The sequence below is a fragment of the Sminthopsis crassicaudata genome, chromosome 4 (genome assembly GCF_048593235.1).
Source record: "Sminthopsis crassicaudata isolate SCR6 chromosome 4, ASM4859323v1, whole genome shotgun sequence".
In the NCBI taxonomy this organism is placed as follows: Eukaryota; Metazoa; Chordata; class Mammalia; order Dasyuromorphia; family Dasyuridae; genus Sminthopsis; species Sminthopsis crassicaudata.
This window is the reverse complement of record NC_133620.1, coordinates 69989088-70009767: the sequence shown is the minus strand read 5'-3', so window position 1 is coordinate 70009767 and position 20680 is coordinate 69989088.

Sequence of the window (20680 nt, the reverse complement as noted above, 5' to 3'; positions counted from 1 at the left end):
GAAATATTGAAATAAATGAAGATTATCAACAATTCTAAGGAATAAAGATTTACAAGATATAATGCAAAGCAAATTAAGCAGAACCAAAGGAACAATTTATAGATTGATAACAACAATGTACATGAAAAGATATAAAGGAAGTTCACTGAAAGGTCACTGAACTCTGAATAATGGGGGGAAATGAAGATCTTGGGGAATAATAATAAAATATGCCTTATTCAAAACAGAGGCGTGTGAGACTAGTATGGAATATTACATACAATGTCAAAAAATGTGATCTATCAGATGTTTTTGCTTAATAGTTTTTCTTTGTCTCAAGAAAATATTTAGTGGCAGAGAATAGTAACTATAATGTAAAGATAAAAACACAAATAAAATGTGTTTAAATGCAAGAGCTAATAAGAGGAATTCCTATTCCAGCTTTATTCCTTATCAGAAAGAATGAATTTTTTGCTAGGGTAAGAACTTTATGAAGATGGTGACCACTCTAGACTTCATGATAGAGAAAGAAAGGTAAGTCATTCTGGCATTTGGAGAAAGAATTCAAGGGATTCAAAGAAAGACTAGATAAGATCCTATGGCCCAAAATTCCACAGAGGGAATCATACTAAGAATGATGGGAAGTTTTCGAGAATGAAATACCGAAAACACAAGAAAGAATGAATAGAAGAGGAAGAAAAAGTAATGCTTTTTTTTTTTTTTTTCCCTGAGGCTGGGGTTAAGTGATTTGCCCAGGCTCACACAGCTAGGAAGTGTTAAGTGTCTGAGGCTAGATTTGAACTCGGGTCCTCCTGAATTCAGGGCTGGTACTCTATCCACTACGCCACCTAGCTGCCCCAAAAGTAATGCTTTCTAACAAGATCAGTTTGGATTCAAAAGGAACTAAATCAACTAACTTAGACTTATAAAAGACATATAGAGAAGATAAAAATAAGGACAGATAAAGGAGAATGAATACAAAATTCTTATAGTGGGAAGAAGGACAAGAATATGAAAACACAGAATGATTTGTGCCTAGAAAGGAATGCCAAGAATAACAAAAAGTGGAGTACTATTAGGGAAATAAGGTGTGTCAAAGATGGAATAGGAACAATTCTTTTTTATTGAAGCTTTTTTTATTTTCAAAACATATGCATAGATAATTTTCAACATTCAGCCTTGCAAAACCTTGTATTTCAAATTTTTCTCTACCTTTCCCCTACCCCCTCCCTGGACAGCAAGTAATCCAGTATATATTAAATATGTGCAATTCTTCTATACAAATTTTCACAATTATCATGCTTCACGAGAAAAATCAAATCAAAAAGGAAAAAATAAGAAAGAAAATAAAATGCAAGCAAACAACAATAAAAAAATGAAAATACTATATTATGAACTACACTTAGTTCCCACAGTTCTTTCTCTTGTTGCAGATGGCTCTCTCCATCACAAGATCAATGGAACTGGTCTGAATCATCTCGCTGTTGAAAAGAGCCAGTTCATCAGAATTGATCATTTTATAATCTTCTTGTTGCTGTGTATAATGTTGTATAATGTTCTACTCACTTCATTTACTAACAGTTCCTGTAATGTCTCCAGGCCTTTCTGGAATCATCCTGCTGATCATTTCTTATAGAATAATAATATTTCATTACATTCATACACTTATTCAGCCATTCCCCAACTGATGGGCATCCATTCAGTTTCCAGTTCCTCGCCACTATAGATAGGGCTTCTATAAACATATTTGCACATGTGGATCCTTTTCCCTCCTTTATGATCTCTTTGGGATACAGGCCTAGTGGAGACACTGCTGGATCAAAAGGTATGCACAATTATTTAGCCTTTTGGACATAGAGGAAACTATTTTTTTTTTTTGCTTTTTTTTTGCTGAGGCAATTGGGGTTAAATGACTTGCCCAGGATTGCACAGAAAGGAAGTGTTCAGTGCCTGAGATCAGATTTGAACTCAGGTCCTCTTGACTTCAGGACTGGTGTTCTATCCACTGAACCACGCAGCTGCTCTAGAGAAAGAATTCTTGAGGAAGCTGGGATGATGATAATGGATGATAGAGAGGAGGCAATTATTCCAGGAAAAAAAATCATCTTTGGATGGGAAAGGACAAAACAAAAATTATTAATGAAGTTGAAAATTAAGATTTTAAAAAAGGCCCAACCTACCTGCTTTCAATAAGGTCAAGTCACCAAGCACAAATTATATACTCAGATATTGACTGAATTAGTTGATATGCTTGTTGAGTCACTCACTGTCAATCATATCTGAAATTAGAAAGATATCAGGGGTTTAGAGAATGACAAATGTTTTCATAATTTTCAAAATGGAAGAAAACAGTCTGTAAAACTACTTGTGTAACTCATTTTTATCTTAGCAAAATTTTAGCATGTGTTATTAAAGGGTACCAAAATCTAGAAATGGACACAATTCTCAAAAAGGAAGATGATTTCATTAAGACCTTTAATCCGGAAAAAAATATTTTTTTAATAAAACTGGTAGGTGAGAGAAATATAGTTTTATAGGTTTTAGCAAAAAAATTGAAAAATCCTAAATGCTATTTTTCCTAGACAAGATGAAGAAATGTAAACCAATATAACCAAATTAAATAAATGTAATCAAAATGTTAACCAATAGTACAATTATATATATTCAGAACTGATCAAGTGATATAACCCAAACAATATTCAATAATGGTTCAATATCAATTTGGAACAAAGTTTCTACTGGAAGGACCCAGGTGTCTATGTCCTGACTTCTGCTATTTAACATTTTTATCAATGACTTGAGCAAAAGCATGGATTGCATGTTTGTCAAAATTGCAATGACACAAAACTTAGTGGAATAGATAACATCCTAGATGACAGTTATTTTTCCTCTTGGTGAGCTCACTATAAAATGAAACTGAATAGACATAAATGTAAAAAGTCTTGCACTTAAAAAAATCAACTTAACAAGTACAACATGGTAGAGATGTGGTTATACAGCAGTTGGTATGAAAAGCATCTAAAGCATCAGACTACAAGCTCAATAGGCATCAAGAGTTGCCCAGTGATAGGACAGCCAAAAAAAATTTCTTTATCAATCTAAAAATTGTATTGTGCTATCCTTTGACCCAGCAATGTTTCTACTGGGCTTATATCCCAAAGAGACCTTAAATAGGGGAAAAGGACCCACATGTACAAAAATATTCGTGGCGGCCCTTTTTGTAATAGCCAGAAACTGGAAACTGAGTGGATGCCCATCAGCTGGAGAATGGCTGAATAAATTATGGTATATGAATGTTATGGAATATTATTGTTCTGTAATAAATGACCAGCAGAATGAAACAGAGAAGCTTGGAGACATTTACATGAACTAAAGCCGAGTGAAATGAGTAGAACCAGGAGATCATTATACACGGCAACAAGACTATATGATGATCAACTCTGATGGGCATAGCTCTCTTCAACAATGAGACGATTCAAACCAGTTCCACTTGTCCAGTAATGGAGAGAAGCATCTACACCCAAAGAGAGGACTATGAGAACTGAGTGTGAATCACAACATAGAACTTTTACTCTGTTATTGTTTGCTTACATTTTTGTTTTCCTTCTCATGTTTTTTTTTTCTTTCTAGATCTGATTTTTCTTGTGTAGCAAGATAACTGTATAAATATGTATACATATATTGGATTTAACATATACTTTAACATATGTAACATGTATTGGACTACCTGCCATCTAGGCGAGGGAATAGGAGGAAGGAGGAGAAATTTAGAACAGAAGGTTTTGCAAGGGTCAATGTTGAAAAAATTACCCATGCAGATGTTTTGTAAATAAAAAGATATAATAATAAAAAATTGCATTTCAAGAGACAAAAATTCCAAAATGGTAACAATTGATAGTTCCTCAATACTCCGCCCTGTCCAAACCATAAATTGGCTGTTATATCCTACTTTGGGTCCCATACTAGAGGGAGAATCTCAACAAGCTAGTGTCCAAAGAATAAAGAAAGGAGTAGCTTTGAGGTCATGCTATATAAGGATCAGTTGATGATAGCCTGGAAATTTTAAGATTTAAGAATGAAATTACTACAATTTACTGGACTGTTATATAAGTATATATGTTCTCCTAAGCCCCAGAATTAGAACCAAGAAAGTTTCACAGAAGCAAATTTAGACTTTGGGGAGGGGGGATTGGCATTCACAGCTATATTTAGGAAATAGTAAGTTTCACCTCAATGGAGGTCTTTAAATAAGGCTGAATGACTATTTGTTTTACATATTTTAGAGAAGATTATTGTTCAGATTGAGTTGGATTAGATAGATTCTGATTTCTCTTCTACCTCTGAAACTCCGTGATTCTTGGAATAGAATTTTGATCTTAACTATGAAAGTCAATAAATGTTAAGGAACAAATGAATATTATGGAATGAGGAATTGGAGGAAATATTATAGGACTCGAATATATTAACAATAGCATTGAAAATAAATTCTGAGAAATTAAATGGTACATCCCACACATATGCATATACACACAGTCAGAATTTCTGTGTCTGGATAGCAAAAGAATACTTAGCACAGCTTGAGTACTTGTGTAAGCTCCATCCTTGATTATTCACATGGTGATGAGACAAACTATGGAAGTAGGAGAGTGTATAAGTGGGTCCTACCAGGCATGTGGGATTCTGCCATAAAAGGTTTTTCCCATGAAATGGTCATGGAGAGTATTGAATCAAAAAGTTTACAGATTTTCTTGGCACATCCATCTTTGGTTTTAATAACAAGTAAACTGAAGTTAGCATGGGGAATGAAGCTGGTGTGTTTTTGAAGTATAAGTCACAATATCTCTGTAAGTAGAGAGCAAAAAAGGAAGCAGGAAGTGTTTGAAGATATGATTGAGAAGCTCTGGTCCTATATTTGTGATCCTTATGCACTTCCTTGATGTGGCTGTGAGGTCTATATCCTTGGATCTCCTGTTTCCTCATCATCATGTTCTATGACTAATTAGGTTCTGTGGTGCTAGTTTAATCTTCCCACCTTGAGAGAACACGGAGTTAATTTTGATTAAGGGAACCTTTCAATTTGATATATTCAAATTTCTAAGGATATGTGTGAGGTGCTACTCTGTTTTGTTTGGTTTGACCATATATGAGTAGCTCCACCACCATCTTCCAATTATTTTGCCTTATTTGGACCATTCCCAACCTGCCTGGTTCTTCATGGCAAACAGCTATTTCCAAATAGCCTATATTATATGCTGATAGAATTAATGTATCTACATCTGGAAGATAAGGACTATGCAGATAATTTGAGCCCAGGGTTAATGGATGTTGAAGTACCAACTCTGAGCCATTATTGGAAAGCAGGGTTACGCCAAATCAAATAATCATATACTTGGCACTATTACTAATAACAAAGAGCCAGTCTTTACCACATGTACCAAAGGTTTGTCAGAATTGCCTCAAGTCCATTGAGTAAAGGAAGAAAAAGTTTCTTTGTCTCTGAAGATGGTGATGGATATAAAAGTTGATACACTGCTACAGTCACCTTCTACCTAGGCATCTAGGTAATACAGTGGATAAAGTCTAGGCCTAGAGTCAAGAAGACCAGAATTCAAATCTTATCTAAGACACTTACTGGTTGTGCAATCATGAGCAAGTCATTTAACTTCTTTCTGCCTCCATTTCCTCATCTGTGGATTTAAAATGATAATAATAGCATGTATCTCCCAGGTTTGTTCTGAAGATGGTGCTATACAAAAGCTAGCTATTATTATTTTTAAGGCAGTGTCCCAGTGGACATCTATCTCATAGGGTTGTTGTAAGGATCAAATGAGTTAACATATATAAAGCATATTAAAAACCTTAAAGCACTAAATTTTGTTTTTGTCGTTCAGTAACTTTTAGTCATGTATGACTCGTGGTGAGTTCATTTGGCTTTTTTCTTGGCAAAGATATTGGAGTCGTTTGCTATTTCCTTCTCCATCTCACTTAATACATGAGGAAACTAGAATGACTTGCCCAGAGTCACACAGCTAAGAAATGTGTAAGTTTAGATTTAAACTCAGGAAGAAAGTCTTCCTGACTAGTGCTGCATAGTACCCAAAACAATATATAATGACTAGTTTTTGTAGTTATTATTCGAGAGTGTTCCTATACCTTAATGCTACCCATAGTGTTGATCAAGAAACTTCCATTTATTAAGGAAGACAAAGTTGCCAACTGAGAAAATAATTTGAAAGGGAACAAGACAGGTTGGGCAGTGTGTCAAGTAGAAGCAGGATCAATACAAGGAAACAGAAAAAGGTGAGGAAATGAGGTTAGCACCAAAGTCTAGGTCGGATATAAGGGTTCAGTGACAGACAAAAAGCAAATGTGAATCAACAAAAAATCTAGGAATTAATGAATACTAGAAAAACTGGATTGGGAAATGACTTTGGAGCCATATAGTGCAATCAATACTCTCTATAACATATCTTATTGGTATATTGTGATTTTTATAAAGGAGGCAGGAGTAGCCTTTACTTAAAAACCTCCAGTGAAGTAGCACCAACTATCTTCCCAGGGAGCCTGCTTTAGTTCTAAACAGTTATAAGTATTATGAAGGATTTTTTTAGACTGAGACTAAAGTTGCTTCCTATATTCCTATTCCTTGTCCTTATTTTGCCCTGAGAATCAAAAATGTACATGAAAAAGGATTGAATCCAAAGTCAGTTCAAGCCCCAAGCTGAGTACTACATGTACTACCTTTTTATGCTGTCAGCCAGTCAACCAAGATTTAAGTATCCACAATGTGCAAGGTGCTTTTGATACAAGAAACAAAAAGAAATAGAGGATGACCCTTGCCTTGTCATCATGAGCAACATCTAGAGAGACAGCATGGTATAGCAAATAGAGCTAGATGTGGAATCACAAAGATCTAGCCTTGAGTCCTACCTCCCACATTTAATTAAGCAAGAACCAATCTTTCTGGGCTTCAGTTTTCTTATCTGTTAAGTAAGATAGTTGTACTAAATGATTTTGAATGTCTATTCTAGCTCTGAATCTATGATCCCATGATTCTGTGACCTATATTCAAATTCCCCATCTGACCATTTAAATAAATTTACTATCCATGCAACCTTGGTCAGATTGCTTCACTTCTCAGTTTCTTTTTTCTGCAAAATCAGGGGGTTGGGATTCAGAGCCCAAATTTACTCTCTTCCAGCTCTAAATCTATAATCCTAGAATCCTATGACAGGGGTCCAAAGCCCAAGAGTTTTTGTTGTACCCCATCATACCAACAAACTACATTGCAGAGAAGATTTGTATTCAGATAACCTTCTGAGGTCTTTTCTAAATTTAGTTTTGTAGCATTCAAGAATTCCAGATTCTTTTTAACATTCTTGCCTTTTAATATTTTATTATGTGATCTCATTCAAGTCATTTTGGCTCTCTGCTTGTTTTCTCACTTATAAAATGAAAGACAGACTCTATGATCTCTAAGGTCCCTCATGCTCTAAATATGTTATCCTAAATTTTACTTGGGATATTTAACTTTTGTGCATTGACTGTCTTTTTACTCGTCAGATATGCTAACTGACTTACTACATATAATTGCCCATTTAAAGAATGTTGTTATTTAATTGTCAATCATTTCTGACTCTGTGACCCTTTTCTTGGCAAAGATACTGGAATGTTTTCCATTTTCTTCCCTATTCATTTTACAGATGAGGAAACTGAAGCAAATAGGGTTAAGCGACTTGCCAGGGTAATACAAATAGTGAGCATCTGAGGCTGGATTTGAACTTAGATCTTCCTGACTCCAATTCTGGCACTCCAGTGTGCCACCTAACTGCCCCATTTATAGAATATTCCCTACTATATGATAGGAGATAGACATGAGAAATTATTCAACCTAAAACTTCTAGAGATGAGCGTCTTCTAACCCGGAATAATTTTAAAAATATATTTTTGATGACCACAAGCCACTAAGTCCAAGTGAACCAGATCAACTAAGGTAGTGAAAGAGTTGGAAGACATAATTATTGGACTGAGGCACTGTCAGTGATCTTTTGAAGACATAGGAAATAACAGAGGCTCTGAAAGACTAGATAATACCAAATATTGCACCAATTTTTTTTAAAAAGAAAAAACAAATGTTTCCAAATTATACATAAGCGAGGGTTAAATTTATGAGGAGAATTCTAGAATGTGTTAAAGAATCTGCACAAAAGGAAATTGTGATCATAAAGAGATAACATAGTTTCATCAAAAGCATAGAAAATATGAGAGAGATGTGAGATAGGAGGTAGTATAATTGGATGAATTCATAACTGGGTATATGGACAGATCTGAAGAGTAGTCATTAATAATTGAATGTTAACTTGTAAAATGTTCTCTAGCAGAGTGCCCGGGGTATCTCTGCTTGGCCCTTTAGTGTTTAATATTTTTGTTAATGATTTTTAAAAAGCAAGGATGGTAGACATAAATTTGCAAGTGACACAAAAAGGAGAATAGCATTTATAGAATATCTACTATAGGCATTGTACTAAGCTCTTAAACAAGTATTCTCTCACTTGATCCTCACAGCAACCCTGCAAGGTAGATGCTGATATTGTTCCCATTTTACAGTTGAGGTAATTGAGACAGAGAGAGATTAAATGATTTGCTCAGGATCACACAGTCAGAAGGTATCTGAGACTGGATTTGAATTTAGTTCTTCTTGACTCCAGACCCATGTTCAATCCATTGCACCACTTAGATGCCCCACTTTTTTTTTCTTTTTTGTCAACTGCTTTTCTAAAGTCTAGGTGAGCTATCTACAATATTTTCTTGAATCTACCAGTCTAGTAACTCTGTCAAAAATTCCTCTGCACTACCTAACTGCTTGAGGAAGGGAAAGGGTTTCAGGGAAGGAAGTGAAACAAAGAAACTTAGGGGAAAATAGCTAATTATTGGATTATACAGTCCAGATCCAAAAAAATCTCACCAGGCTAGAATGTAGAGCCAAAACTTACTCATAAAAGATAAAATGTAATAAAGATATAAATATAAAGTCAACTGAAATCCAATGTATATATAATATGTATATGTATCTTTACAAGTGCAAGATAGCAAAAATATGCTAATATTTTTTAAAACAGAATTTCATCTAAAAGGGATACAGAAGTTTTAATAGCTTGAAAAATGACTCAACAGTGTGATATGGCAGGGGGAAAAAACAAGAGATCAATTCCCAATTTATTCTGCATTAAGTTAGACATATATTCCTGGAATAGGAATATGGTCATTCCTATATATTTTGCTCTGATCATATCATATCCAGAGCGTTACATTCATTTCTGAAGCCCTTGTTTTTAGGGAGAGTTTGAGATCATGAAATTTGAGGATCAGTTGAATAAATTAGAAATGTTTGCCCTGAATAAGCTTAGGGGCAAAATTATAGCTATAAGCCTTTGAGAGAATGTCATGTGGGAGGAGGATTAGATTTGTTTTGGTTGGATGTGGAACAGAGTTTCTTAAACTTTTTCTTCTCAGGAACCCTTTGTGCTCAAGAAATTTTTATAAGATCTCAAGTATATAGGCATATAAATAGGTACACAAATTAAACTTTTACTAATAATAAAACAATTTCATGACCTCCTAGATTCAGTTATGAGGCTCCATATGGGGTTGTGAAACACAGTTTAAGAAACTGGGATTTAGAGGACAGAACTATAAGTAAGAGGTGAGAAATTGGTAGATTTAGTTTTGATGTAATGGGAAACTTCCTAACCCTCTGAGCTATTCAATCAGGAAAGCAAGAATAGGTTTCCCTTCACTAAAGTCCTTTAAGTATAGATTGGATGATGACTTGTCATGTTGGAGAGGGAAATCTTGTTCAAATGTAGATTGGACTATGATAGCCTCCTGAGTCCTTTCTAACTTGGACTCAAGTCAATGAACACTGTGCTAAGTGCTAGAAATGTAAGTACAAACAAAAATAAGACAATTCCTACCCTCAGTTATGGAGAAAGACAACATAAGAAAGAAGACTCTAAAATAAGAGGAGGAAAGAGAAAGTATCCAAAAGGCAGCATGGCAAAGAAAAAAGTGCAGATAGAAGCAGAGAAAGAAGTTTAAAAAAAAAGTATATGACTAATCTTAGCACTTCCTTAAGATGGAAATGCTAAAAGCACCTAAACAATTAAACTGAAGAGGTCACAAAAGCAAAGAGATTTTCAAGAATGAGAAAACCAAAGGGGTGGAGAAATCTTCCAAGTTGAAAAGGCTGCTGAGAAATGATAGAGATACAACATGGCTAATTTAGAAATATATTTTGCATGGTGTCACATGTTGATATCTCCATAGTTGGAAAAGGGACTGGAGGGAAGGAATTCAAAAATTTAATCAGTTTTAAAAAGAAATAAATTATGGAGAAATGAATACAAAGGGTCAGAAATACGCATTCTCTCTAATATTCTCAAATTCTGTAAGTGTAATCTCCTTGATCACAAAGAATGTTTTCTGTATTCCTTTCATTACTTAGGATGAAAGCATTCAATAAGTATCTGTTCATTGACTGATTGATATTAATTACATCAAATGCCACTGAGCAATTTTTACATTTTTATGAAACACTCTCCTCAAAAATGCTACATTTGTACTATGTATATATACTAGACCTATTGATTATATAATTCCATTTGGGTTATTCTATCTCTGCTTCCATTAAACTGCAGATTTACTAACAGGCCTAATGGATTATCTTTATTAAACAGCTAGGTAGCACAGAAGATAGAGTTCTGGACCTGGAGTCATGAATTCCTGAGCTCAGACTTAGCTTCAGGCACTTACTCTCCTGGGCAACTCATTTAACCTCTGTTTGCCTCCATTTACTCAATTGTAAAATGGGGATAATAATAGTACCCACCTCCCAGGTTGTTCTCCCAGAGATGGTGGGAGGATCCTGGATCACAGCAAGAGCTTTATTAACAACATTACCATTATTAAATAATCCCCTCCTTGTGATTCTTCCATCAGATCAGCAAACACTGATTTGGATCTCAAATAAATTGACCACATGGCAATAATTTGCTGACTGAAATAGTATGAAAGTTGTGACTGGTGATAAGATATGATCAGATATCCTGAGTGCACTACAGCTGTGAATTAGTTTACTTTGTTACTCCTTCTTCTCTTTCCTCATATAAAAAAAGAGAATATTGTTCATTCTGCTCTAAGTGAAGCACACCTCGAACTGTTTGCAAGTGAAAAATGCTTGTAAGTGACCAAGGAACATGTGCTTACTTCATAGATTTGAAATGATACAAAAAAGGCCAGGAAGAGTGTCAGAGAGCTGTGTCACAATTCATGATTCAGGTTCTCAGAGCAGTCTGACATAGTAGACAGAATGTTAAATTTAGAGGCAAAAATATCTGGGTTTAGACCCCTCCACAGTGAGCAAGCCAATTTCCTCAATCACAAAACAGGTCCAATCACCCATTCTTCACAAGATAGTTCAAAGAATCGAATTAGAGCATGTGTGTAAAATGTCTTCACACATTTAGGTTCCATATCGGTATCGTTTTTTATTCTCTTTTCTAAGGGCACAATTCAGACATTCCAAATGTTTGTTTTAAGTTCCTGGCTGTTTCATTATATGATTTTTCAGTGTCTAAGAAAATGAGGGACCTGCTCCCTTTAGGAAATGGGTGCATCAGCACACTGTGGTAGAAAGAATATTGGAATTTGATGACATAAGACTTGGTTCTCATTTATTAGAGATTTGATCTTATTCACAAAGTTTGACTTCTGTGAGCAAGTGTCTTCATCTATAAAAATTAGTATAAAATACTTATACCATCTACCTAGTGAACTTTAAAGCTTTATATAAATATAGGGATTTTTATAAAACTAGTTTCAGGACAAATACTGGATTAGAGAAGAAACTATGCTATTGTTAGAGCTTCTCCATTTTATGAAAGATTGAGAAAGTAGTCAACAAACATATATTGAGTACTTAGTATGTACCAGGTACTATACTGGGCACTGGGGAGACATAGACTAAATAAAAAACAGCTTTTATCTTCAGGGGGCTTACAATCCATAGAGAAGAAACTATGCATACCCATGTAATTATTAACACAAAGAAATATAAGATAATTTTGAATTTTAGAAAAAATTAGAACAGGTGAGTGACATAGTAGATAATATACCGTTTGGAGTCAGGAAGACCAGAGTTCAAACTCAGCCTCAAATAATAAGCTGTATGATTTTAGGCAAATCACTTTAATCCTATTTGCCTCCGTTTTCTTATCTGTAAAATGAACTGGAAAAGGAAATGAATAATTACTCCAATATCTTTTTCAAGAAAACTCTAAAATATGGGACAGCTAAGTGGCGCAGTGGATAGAGTACCAGCCCTGAAATCAGGAGGACCTGGATTCAAATCTGGCTTCAGACACTTAACACTTCTTAGCTATGTGATCCTGGGCAAGTAATTTAACCTCAATTGCCTCAGCATTAAAAAAAAAACCTCCAAGAATCAGACACAATTGAACAACACCAGTTTTAGAATAGAAAGCACTAGAAGCTCAAGAAAAGGCTCCAGTAGAAGGTGGTGACAGAATTACATTTCCAACCAGGCAACAAATACAAAGAGTATTAGAAAGTACTAATGAACCAGTTAGCCCCTTTACCCTCAAGAGAAGCAGGAACAGACACTTTCAAAAACCGTAGGGTACTCTGTGGAAAATAGAATTAAAGCTTTTCCCTGATTAAAAAAAAAAAGAAAATAGACATTTATCTAAACTTATAATAGTTAAGGAGATTAGAGTGCTCAAAGTTGTATTTAAACTTTATCAGTTTTATTTTTAATGTTTGTTTATCCTATTTTAGATAAGTAAACATTATACAAATGTTAGATTTTTTAAAAAACATTTTTATATAGAAAAGTTAATTTGTAGATTGCATGTTATATTATTGTTCCTTCCAGCTACCTAACCCTGAAGTCACTCAAGCAACTGGCTCTAAAGATCATCTTCCCCAAATAGCAGGTACCCTAAATCCAAACACAACAGATCTAGAAAGTTAACACCTAGGGAATGAATTGCCCATAATGCCCTTCTACTGCCTCTTCTCCCATCTGTATGATTCTTCAAAACCAGACTTAAGACTCCATTCACAAACTAAATGAAAGCCAGCTCTGGCCCTCAAGGGGATTACATTGTATAGAGAAGAAACAACATGTTTTCGATACAGTGCTACATGAGAGCTATTGTATAAAGTGTCTAAAACTGTACTGAAAACCACCATATAATTCTAATATTGGCTTTTGCATGACTGATTTCATCTGTTTGACTCATGCAAAATTTTTTCCTGCTTCCCTTTGTTCCCAGCTTCCTTCACTTTTTCCCTAAGCTTCTGTCAGACTCATTAGTCAGGGCAAGTATTCCACAAATGCTCCAATTTGATTGACATTTCATCTTCATTTCTAAAAAACAGTAATACTCACCTTAAATATGCACTAGGTTTTCTGCTCCCAGGGAAAAAAAAACTGGCAATCTGCCATCATCCTGCTCTGAGAATACTAGAAAGAATGGTCATTCGCTTTACTGGGAGGCGATCATATATTTAAATTGGAACAGGAAAGACACCAGTGTGATACCAGGGGGGGAAAGTAGATCTAGAACCAGGAAGAATGGGGTTCAAATGATACCTTTGACTCTCACTACTTAAGCTCCTTTGAGGTTTAGTTTCACCATCTATGAAATGGAGATAATATCTAAAGTGCCAAAGTTATACCAGTTGTAAGAATCAAGCAAAATAACATATGCAAAGTTCTTTGCAAATCATAAAGCCCAACATAAATGTCAGCTATTATTATCTATCTAAGGATAATTCTTATATACTTCATCCCACAGACTAGTCATCTGGCACATGAATTCCCAAGGAGACCCTAACTAGAATCAGAAATTTATAGCTGGTAAAGGCCTTTACTCCAAATCTCTCTCTCACTTTACAAATAAGGAAATTTGCCCAAAATTACATAGGTAATAAGGAGATTTGAACCCAAGTTCTCCGATTCCAAAGCCAGTATCCTTTCTATTGTACCACCTCTTCATGTGCCCTTTATGTCAAGAATCAGATAAAAGCCACAAGACCCCGACTGAGATGGCCTACATTTACGTTTGAATTTACTTATTCCTTTCTGATTAGTTTTTTCTCAATAGTATTTTGTTTTTCCAAATACATGTAAAAATAATTTTCAACATTCATTTTTGTAAGACTTTGTGTTCCAAACTTCCCCCCCTTACCTCTCCCCCAAGACATCAAGCAATCTCATATAGATTAAATATGTACAATCCTTTTAAACATATTTCTATATTTGTCAAGCTATGCAAGAAAAATCAGACCAAAAGTGGAAAAACCATGAGAAAGAAAAAAACAGACAAAAAAGGTGAAAATATTATATTTCAATCCACATTCAGTCTCTATAATTCTCTCACTGAATGAGGACGGCATTTTTCATCCCAAGTCTTTTGGAGTTACCTTGAGATGATTTGTAACAAAGGATTAAAATGATAGTAACACCTGTGGCTCTCAGGAAGGGGACTAATATCAGAAATCCAATGTCATTTGAGCAGTCAACAGCATTCTTACAGGAACTTTCTTTGGCCTCCACACCATCATGGCCACTGGAGACATGGAATTAATGTCTTCCAACCCTGTTTTTATCCCAGTGCTCTCTCCCATATCTGACAGTTTTGTCTTTCTTGAAAAGTTCCAAGGAAGGAAGCAGCTATATAGCTCATTGGATAGAGCACCAGACCGAAGATCCAAAGGACCTGAGTTCAAACCCAACCTCAGACACTTATCACTTCCTATCTTGTATGACTCTGGACAAATCACTTAAGACCATTGCCTTACAAAAAAAATTAATAAAATAAAAGAGCTCCCAAGGGGTGTCTACCAGAAAAGTTCCTTCCCTTTCCAGAACTCACAAGCCAGTCCTATTTAAAAGAAGGAAAAGAATTTGTTGCATAATTATTGGGAATAACTGGGTTATTGGAAGAGTGGGAATTAACAATTGTTATGTGTCAGGGACTTCTTTTTGAGAATAGTTTGTATCGACTCTGAGTTACCACTATATGCCTCTCAGATTGGCTAAGATGACAGGAAAAAACAGTGATGAATATTGGAGGGGGTATGGGAAACTGGGACACTGATACATTGTTGGTAGAACTGTGAATGGATCCAACCATTCTGGAGAGCAATTTGGTACTATGCTCAAAGGGTTACCAAACAGTGTTACTACTGGGCTTATATCCCAAAGAGATCTTAAAAGAAGGAAAGGGACCCACATGTGCAAAAATGTTTGTGGCAGCCCTTTTTATAGTGGCAAGAAACTGGAACCTGAGTGGATGCCCATCAGATGGAGACTGGCTGAATAAGTTGTGGTATATAAATGTTATGGAATATTATTGTTCTGCAAGAAACAACCAGCAGGATGGTTTTAGAAAGGCCTGCAGAGATTTACATGAACCGATGTTAAGTGAAGTGAGTAGAACCAAGAGAACATTGTACATGTCAATAACAATATTATGTGATGATCAACTCTTATAGACATGGCTCTTTCCAGCAATGAGATGATTGATACCAGTTCCAACAATCTTGTGATGAACCATCTGCACCCAGAGAGAGGACTGTGGGAACTGAGTGTGGATCACAATATAATATTTTCACTTCTTTTGTTGTTGTTTACTTGAATTTTACTTTCTTTCTCATTTTTTTTCCTTTTTGATCTGATTTTTCTTGTGCAGAGATAATTGTATAAATATGTATGCCTATATTGGATTTACCCAAAATTTACCATATTTAACATATATTGGATTACTTGCCAGCTAGGCGAGGGGCAGAGGGAAGAAGGCAAATTGGAACACAAGGTTTTGCAAGGATCAGTGTTGAAAAATGATCCTTACATATGTTTTGAAAATAAAAACCTTCAATAAAAAAATAAAAATAAAAAGAGAATAAGTTTGTATTGGGTACATAGAGACTGCTTGCTTGTTAGTATGTTTATATTCTCATGTATTTTCCAAGTTATTAAGATATTTATGTTTGTTTTTGTATACTAAGTTATTATCATATTTGAGTTTTCATTAGTATTCTAAATTACCATCTTAATTGCATGCTCATCTGTATTCCTACTTTTTAAATGTGTTTTGCCAGTTAGTGTGTTTCCCCAAGGAATTTAAAATATAACTTTACTATCTATAGGTACAGCAGGTGAAACAATAAAGAGCTCTGCACCATTGATGAGAACAATTTCTTCTCCTTGCCCACATGCTCATGCCCCCCCAGGGCAGGCCATGATGGAATCCCACAGATCCTAGCATTGCTGTTGACCCACAAAAAAATTTGCTCTTGCAACATATGCCCTAATGACAATACCCTGGAAGGAGAAGCACAGCTAGCTTCCAACCCCCAAAAGTACTTACCTTTCCCTGAAGGCCTCTTACCTAAAAAGTAGGAATATTTGGGGGTCCACCCGTTTTTCTTATCAGGAGACTGATGAGAGAAAAAGGAAAGAGGAAAGAAAAAAGAGACAAGAAAGAATGCTCTGTGGAGTGGACAATCTGAAGGACTTTTATCAGTACTCATAGCAGACTTTCAGACATAGGAAGAACTAAACTTGAGACTTGGGTCTGAAACATCCACTTTTCTCCTTACTTCTGACCTTCCTCCTCCCATTTAATTTCCCCCATCCTTACTTCCATGATTGAGTAAAGGGAAATTGATCAGATGTAATTAGTTCCACTAGTTTACCCACAGGTAAGACCATTTCCTGAATAAGAGGTCCAAAATTTACTAGGATTACATACCAAGAAATTCTTGAATGATCCTATAAAATACTGTGGAACCCATGTTTCCTGAAAAGGGATGAAAAGATGGGTGGGATGTTAAGGGAGAGGGAAACTTATACCTCAGTGACCCTAAATAGTTGAAAAATGTTATATTTAGAGTCAAAAGACTCTGGTCTTTGTTAATTCAAATACCAGATTTTGGAAAAGAGGTGGTAGCATAGGTCACAGAGTTTTGGGTCTAGAGACAGAACACTTGCATTCCAATATCTAGTCTTGGACACCTACTAGCTATGTGACCCTGGGCAAGACAATCACTATCTGTCTCAGTTTCCTCAACTGTAAAAATGGGGATAGTAACAGCACCTATCTCCCAGGGTTGTTGTAAGGATCAAATAAGCTACTACTTGTAAAAGGGCTTAGTGTAGTACCCAGCACATAGTAGGCACAATATAAATGTTGGCTATTATTTTTTTTGCTGAGGCAATTGGGATTAAGTGACTTGCCCAGGGTCACACAGCTAGGAATAATAAGTATCTGAGACCAGATTTGAACTCAGGTCCTCCTGACTTCAGGGCTGGTGCTCTCTATCCATTGCTCTACCTAGCTACCTCAGCTTTTATTATTAACTTGCTTCCCTCTCTGGGTCTTTTTCCTTAACTTATAAAAGAGTCAGATTAATTGGTCCCTAAAGCTCCCTATGATTTTTATAGCAATTTAGAATCCTGTCTGCAAAATTATTCTGACCATATTTCTTCCCAAGCCCTCTTTTCCACTCCAAAGCAACCCAATCAGTAGTTTCATGTGGTCTAACTTCCTTCTCCAAAGGAGCATCAAACAAAGAAAAGCAGAGAATAGCAAAAAACTTCCTAAAATAAGGGTAAATCTAACAAGTAAATCCCTCCTCTATTCCCTCCATGGCAAGGGTTTTAATGTCAAGTCCACAAAGAGGGATGTGGGGAGATGGATTATATCTTTATTTTCACTATGTCTAACTAAAATTTAGCATTTCTTTCAACTATTAATTCAGAAAAGAAGTCCAGACTTTTCCCTAGACTATGAAAGGGGAACAAGGCAAAGAAGTATTCTTCCCTCATTTTCCTAAGTGTATAAGAATGCCAAGTAACAGGGAGTGTCCCCTCCACAACCCCCCCCCAGCTTCATTCCCTTTACTTCAAAGGCAGGCAATGTTTAGAGCATAATGAAAGTTGATTCCACATCCTAGAAGCCAGATCTCAAGTTTTTAAGTCCCCAAGAAGCTCCAGTGAGTGGGGTTCCATCCCCTTAGAGAGTCAGTACTTAGACATTAAATCCGCAAAGTTCAGATATTCGCTCAGAGATTTTTCTGCAGAACTACAACTGCAGAAACAGATATTCTCTTTAGTCACTAGAGATCTCTCACTTTTTACTTAGATTCCCAAGTGGCACCAGTGGGCAAAATGAGGAAAGAAACAGAATCAGATCCTTGTAGGGAAAGTTGTTAAGAAAGGAAAATGAAGATAAGAAAGATATACAAGTATACTTTATTTTACTGTGTTTTGCTTTATTTCCCTTTGCAGATCTTTGCATTTTATACAAATTGAAGGTCTATCCATGCCATTTTTTCAATAGCATGTGCTCATATCACATCTTGTGTCACATCTTGGTAATTCTCACAATATTTCTCACTTTTACATTATTATTATATCTGTTTCGGTGATCTCTGATAAGTGATCTTTGATATTGTTATTGTAATTTTGGGGCACCACAAACCATCTCTATGTAAGGTGAATTTCATCAATAAATGTTGTGTATGTTCTGACTCCTCCTGCAATTAGCCATTTCCCCATCTCCCTCTCCTTAGGCCTCCATATTCCAAGACACAAGTAAATTGAAACGAGGTTAATTAATAATCCTACAATGACCTGTAAGCTTCCAAGTGAAAAAAAAAAAGAGTCAATCAAGGAAAACTTCAGTTGTCTTATTTTAAGAAATTGCCAGAGCCATCCCAACCTTCAGCAACCATCACATTAATCGGTGAGCTGCCATCAACAAGAGGCAAGATCCTTTATCAACAAAAAAAATTACTCACATCATTCAGATGATGGTTAGCATTTTTTTTAACAATAAAGTATTTTTCATTAAGGTATTACATTTTTAGATACAATATTATGAGAATAAAATACAGATATTGCACATTTAATAGACTAGAAGATAACGTGAACATAAATTTCACATGCACTGGGAAACCAACAAATTTGTGCAACTCGCTTTATTGTGATATTTGCTTCATTGTGGTGGCTTGGAACCAAATCTGCAATATCTCCAAGGTATGTGTATACATAACTACTCCAAGTGGGAAGGACTGAAAAGAAGCAAGGCAGTCAGAAGAACACTGATATTCAACTCTGAGAACAAATGACTCTGAATTCTACCTCTGTGATCTGACATATCGCCTAATCTCTCTGGATCTGAATAAACAGTTTTCCTCACTTGTCTAAATGAGAGGGTTAGGGGAGATGACCTCTAAGGTCCCTTTCAGCTCTAGATCAATGTGCTTACAAGCAGTTTCCCTGTCTAAGGGTGAATTCTAGCCCTCCAGCCCCAGCAAGGATACAAAATCTAAAAACATTTCCAGAGTTCATCATTTTTATCCCCACTACTCCTAGCTAGCTTGGGGAGAACGGAGATGAAAGGCAGTCAGGGAGAAGGGGGGGATGAAGAGGATGGATATTCAAGTTTTTCCTAGAGTTTATGGGATAGATCTAGATTATCTCTTCCAGTCCCTTCTAATTCTGAAATTCTTTGACTTTGTAATGTGATGTATCACTCCCATCTTCCTCCCCAAGAGATTTCTATTACTTGAACCACATTGAATCACATTCTTTCACCATTCCTAGCTAGGAAAAACTCTTGCTGAGATAAGACACCTGGTAGTGCAATCATAGAATCTCCTTCTCTACTTACTTTTACTCCTTTTCTTTTACCCTTCCACTATCCACCCAAGCATTCTATAGTGAAGATTTGTCTCGACATCCCCAGGAATCTCCCTGCCACAATCAAGTCACCTACTGTGGGTACAAAGGTGAGGAGGGGGAGGGAAGACTGTCTTTGGGAATCTTTAGTAACCAGAAAAATCAATTGCCCTTCTAAAGGGACACCATAACTGTCCCTGAGATACCTGATAATCTTCCCAACATTAGGACCCTCACCCATGCTGCCCACCCCCAATCCTCATCCTCCATCATGTTATCAATTTTTTTTCAACATTAACACAAAAAAACCACCAAGTGGACGGGGGCGGGGAAGTCAAATAGTTACTATATTTATACAGTGAATGGATTGAGGTGATAATAAAGGCAGATGTTGCCATAGCAACTAATGTTCTAAGAGCCCATACACATCTTTTTTTTTTTTCTTTGTGCAAAGAGCACTGAATTGTACCTAACATCCTTCCCAATAGTATGTGCTGAGCAGGGCAGGCTGACTCTGGTTCTCATTTACCCACTATCCATAGTGGGATTGCCCACAGACCTGCTGCATTTGCCCTATCAACTCCTCATTCTTTAACCAGGCTGAAGCCTGATATTCAACCTGAGCTTGAGAACTATTTTCCCTTCCCAAATCTTCTCAGTCTCCTTTTTAATTTCTCCTTCTTAACACATTGGTTCTAAATTAGGACATCTCATTAATAAGAATCTTAAGCATTTTACTTCACCTATCTGACTCCCATCAAGTGTCATTTACTATAATAGCCCTTGAAGGGCAAGAGAGAGGGAGGATCATGCTCATCATGAAGCTAGAGTAGGATTTTATCTTTCTGTGCTTCACTCCATTGCTCCTTCTATCAACCCTTACCTTTCTACCCTTGTGCATTCCATTTTCCATTTGCCCACTTTCAT